This window comes from Hippocampus guttulatus, chromosome 2, assembly GCF_054856545.1.
Source record: "Hippocampus guttulatus isolate MCC_2025c chromosome 2, RoL_Hgut_1.0, whole genome shotgun sequence".
NCBI lineage: Eukaryota > Metazoa > Chordata > Actinopteri > Syngnathiformes > Syngnathidae > Hippocampus > Hippocampus guttulatus.
In genome coordinates this window covers 20,873,067-20,878,382 of record NC_141262.1, presented here as the reverse complement: position 1 = coordinate 20,878,382, position 5,316 = coordinate 20,873,067, and positions in this window count along the sequence as shown.

The following is a 5,316-nucleotide window of genomic DNA, read 5'->3' as shown; positions in this document are numbered from 1 at the left end:
ATAAATATTTTTGCTAAATTCTAAGTAAATTTACAGAGCTTGTTCAGGCCACAAGTGATAATGCAGTAATATTAAAATTAAAAACAACAAAAATACGAAGAGGCACAACATTTCATTTCCATGTTGACAAAAACGAGCTGAATGAAAGAAAACATGACCCTTGTTATGAATCCAAATATATCAGGAGCTGGCTAAATATGCTAAATTTAGAAAAACAACGTCAGGCACGTAAAGCACTCTAATAAGTAATAGGGTTAGGGGGGTAGGGTTTGGTGGTAAGGATTAGGTTTAGCTGGCAACCAGTTCAGGGTGTGCTCCGCCTAGTGCCTGAAGGTAGCTGAGATAGTCTCTCCAACACGACCCTCGTGAGGTAAGAAAATGAGAAAATGGTTGGATGGATTGCTGTCAAATGTCAAAATGGGTCAAATACGTGATTCCCACGTGTACCACTAGAGGAAGCCCGCGTAGCATCTCACTTTCTATTTACTGTACTGTAAATTTGATTTCGTGAAGCACCTTTAAATGGTTTATGTCTGGGACTACAAACTTTTCCACTAAGGGCGACAAACGCAACACTTCACGTAACAGTGTCATGCAACGTTTTCAATGTGCCATTTTTTCCTAATGGGTGGGGGCTATGTATATAAAGATGGCTATACATATACAAAAAATGATTGGCCATTATTATAGGATGGTGACAATATGCTGAGTAATTAAAAATATTGAAAAACAGTAACTCTCGCCATGATGTTTTTGTTGTTTTGTATCCATATGAAATCTATATTTTCTGTCATAAATTATATAAATATTTTGGAATGCTCCACAGGTATACAATATTCAAAATTATACACATTGAATTGGTCAAGAAATGTGGAAGCTGGAGGTGAATATGTAAATAAAAATATGCTCTTGTTTTGAACATTTTGGAAAATTTTGGAACATGAATAGTTTACGTGATTGTTTTCGTGAGTGAAACATGTTATCTACTTGATTTGTGAACTTGATTGCAATACGAGAAATTAACTAATACATTTTTGTCCTTGTTTACAAGGGTCACACACTCCACCACCTTGGCATGCTGTGTTGCCACAACATGCCCGCATGCACACACACGCACACACACACACATTACCAAATGAAGAATTGCAGACCCCTTGGTTCAGTTATTATTATAACCAGCTACGACAAGTTCACACCCCCCCCCCCACCACCACCACCACCACCACCAAGGCTGTGGACTGTGCGCCAGTCTATCTTGTATGTCTTTAATTAATATTGACACAGATGATCAGGAAACAAACACACGCATGCAAACGTACACGCAAACATTAACTGCCTCGGATGGGCCACCCGAGGAGTTGCATTTTAGATGAGCACCAAAATCGACACCTTTCCAATAGCCTAAAGCTAACATATGATGTGAAATGCCATAGAGAGGCTAGAAGTAACTAGCATTCTTTTGAGTGCTTCATACAAGGGTTTGCAAATGCCTTGAAAGTGCCACATAAAAAGTACTGAGGTCCCCCAACAATAAAATACAGGTGCATTTAGACACAAGTGTTCATAAAAATGAGGCAGAGGGTTTGTTCTGAAAAGTTATTTTGAATATTTTTGTAAATCACTAGGACTTTATTTATGCACATGGACATTAATACTGTAACAAATGCATAGTGCTAAAAAGTGAAATAGCTTCAACTTGGAACCAGAAAAAAACTAATTTTCTCCCAATTCACAAAAGTTACAAGTCGTCTGCTTTGCATTTGAAGTCTTCAAGTGCAAGAAGTGAAAACAAGCCAGCGACTATTCATTAGTCTCTCATCTGTTCATCAGCCAAATACAGACGAGTCACGGCTTCATATTTTGTCATTTGCGCTGCAGGAACGAGACCTGCTGCTTTAATAAGCACAGAGTAGTACTGTTTGTTGCTTAACCTAATTACTATCATCGCTCCTGCACTGACTTTCACCGTCACTGATGATTCATGGATCACTGAGCACATGCTTTTGAATCAGTCAACTGTCATTGATGTTATTCTGAACTACTGAAGATGTTCTTGGTGTAACATGACTTCATGATTGTGAATATTCTAGAGCCGTAATTTGTTGAAAAGTAGTGCAACAAAAACATAAGAGTGAATGAATCATTTGTAATGAATAATTATGATTACAATTGCCAAGCCAACTACATGTTTGAACAGCACCTCAAAATATTCAACTCACGATAATAGCATGCCACATAGAGGATAGTTGTGAATGATTTGGAACACAGACTTGATGTGGCGAGCGTGACGACAGCAACTGCGGAGCATGTTGGTGATGTCATGCGCAGACCATAAAATGCGGCCACTATCCCCTTGAGTCAAGTTTGTATCAATCTGCAGGGAGGACCAGACCCAAGCAAGACTGCATGATGTACTTGCTACTGTTTTGTTTGGTGTTTGAAAGACAACATGCCTATGTTCGTGTCTTAGGAAGTGGCTGTTCAAATTCAATTTCCTCCTATTCCATTTTCTCCATCTTCACTGCAGTGTCGACAGTGCAGTGTCTTATCTGCATGCTCTCCATCACACACAGACACACACACACACACACACACACACACACACACACACACACACACATACACACACACACAGAGTCACGCATACACACACTGGCTCGCACCCTCCCACCCCCACAGTTTGCGTCGTCTGTGTCTGCCACCATCAGACATGAAAGTCAGACATCAGTGTTTTTAATATCCAGTACATGCAACTCCGCATTTTGAGTTGCGAACCTTCAGTGTGTTATGCCGCAACGTGGGGCAGCACTGTACCGAACTAGAAGAGATACCGTGGAATTAAGAGCAAGGAGAATAGGCAGAGAAGGTCCCATACCAAAATGTAGTAAAAGTGCTTGTCCCCATAAAGGAGAAAGAATATATGCGTGTGAGTTTTTTTGGATGTTGTTTGTTTGCGTTTCTGCTCCGTGTGTTTTAATGTAGCAGTCGTTTGTAGGTTTAGAATTATTCTTAGGGATGTCCCAATCACATTTGTTGGCACCTGAGTCTGAGTCCAACTCACTTGATTTTTAGTATCTGCAAATATCGAGTTCCGGTCCAATACCTCATCAATGCTTCCAGAGTAGAAAAACAATGCTCAGTCATCTCAGTCCTATAAAGGCATCCCAACATGATACGGGTACATTTTTATCTGGCTATAATTCAGCAAGGGTTTCAAATCAAGTAAACAAATCCAATATTTTATTTCTGACTTTAGAAATTGAGAAAACGTAAAAATCTGATCCTGATGTTAGTTTTAAGATGACGGACTTTCGTTACAGGAAATGGTTCAGTTGAATATTTAGCTGTGGAAATATGCATTGTTTAATTCTCTTTTGTTTTATGTTCTGTCTGTATGCGTTGCTACTCCATGTGCATTAAAGTGGCAAGTAAATTATAATAAAATCTTGCTAATTTACATTAGCCCATCAATGGTGTTTAGCATTATATATTAGCATCAAGCTAGTGGCCTAGCCAAAATGATATGGTTTGTTTGAACATTGTGGTGTTTAAATTATGTACATTATTATGTATTTACTATATTTGTTTTACTAAGATTGACTAATTACTTGAAACAGGCACATTTCGCCTCTTGTTTGTAGATCTCTGCCAGCAAAAGTCTTCTTTTCCTTTTCTCAAAGTGATGTTATATGATAGTCTCCCATTCCTTGACAGCGAGAGTTTGAGAATCAGCATTAAGAAAACTTTAATAAGTGTGATTTAATATGATTGTGGGAGAGGTATTGCAAATGTTCACCGATTGTGTCTGGTTTTATATTCCCGCGCGAAACACGGGACTTCTATACATAGTCACTGTGTCCTAAAAGTGTAGAAGAAACACTTTAAATGTTCTCTCACTTTACTCCCTTGTGGATTCCATTTGGAAAACCAGCTTGTGGCTCTGCCATGACTGTACTGTGGAGGGAGCTCTCGGTGAAAGAGAGGAGTCACTATGGAAACATCTGCAGCCATTGAACGCCCGCGTTGCCGCTTCCGGCTGTCCGAGGGATCCGATTGGCCTGCTTCCCTTCCTCCCACCTTTTATTCAGCTGGCTGGTTAGTGTGTGCCTGGCCGGTAGGGCGTTAAATCATCAGCGTGGGCTCTTGTCAAGGACGCTGCCTCGCTCTTAGAATATGATTCATGTCACGTTAGTCAGTGGCTCTGTTGGGATGACTGAATGATTCCGAATACAGGAACTGTACAGCAAATAAAGGAGGCATTCCCTCAGAATACTTCAGGTGTGTTTAACATTTGTTACTTTTAATATAATGTTCGATAGAGTTTGCTATTAGGGTCACGGAAAAAAATCAGTTGAGGTCATTCAGAAGTCAGGAACCAAAAAAAAAGTACTGACCTCAGTAGCCATCCTTATCTACAGGAGGTATTTGTTTTCACAGAACTATACACTGCAAAATGCAAAGCATTTTATTTGAAGACTTACTTTGCTCCTGCACCTTAGCATGTCTTAGCCTTCACAAGTGCATCCAGGTATCCCTGCCCTTCATCCATACATCCATCCATTTTCTAATCCGCTTATCCTCGCGAGGGTCACGGTTGTGCTGGAGCCTATCCCAGCTGTCTTCAGGTAGTAGGCAGGGAACACCCTGCACTTTGGTTTAGAGCTAATACCTGCACACACTCTGATAATGAGAGCGCCACTGCCACCTACTGTAGTGGATGTATAATTACACTTTATTCTTGTGAGGCAAAAAATATGCTCTTTGGGGTCTCTCTCTCTCTCTCTGATTTATCGAAGGCATACGGTCCCTTGCCCATTCCTACGGAAGAGGATTAGGGCCAATGAAAAAAATAATTAGCAAGATTCTTACTTTTATCTCAGAAAATGTGACGTTATACTCAGACTTCTAACTTTGTGACGTTCGTGGAGCTATGAATTGTGTGTGTGTGTGGGGGGGGGGGACATCAGCGTGTGGTGTGGCTTTGAAGAATGGACAGAATGTAGTCACTTCGCGACGTTTTGCATGGCTGAGGATTGTCAGAGGACATCCTTTCACTTTCGGTGGAGCAGAGGGTGAGTAAACTACGGAAGAGGATTAGGGCCAATGAAGGGGGAAAAACAATGTTGGCAATATTCTCATTTATATCTCAGATTTCTGACTTTATACTGAGAATTCTAACTTTAAATTCAAGAGTTCGGAGTGTACAGGACAGGACAAAGAAATTGCCAACCTTGTTTTTTTTTTTTAAACTTCACTGGCCCTAATCCTCTTCCGTACATTTCTATTTATTACTTCCTCCCTCCTCCGACTGCTCCC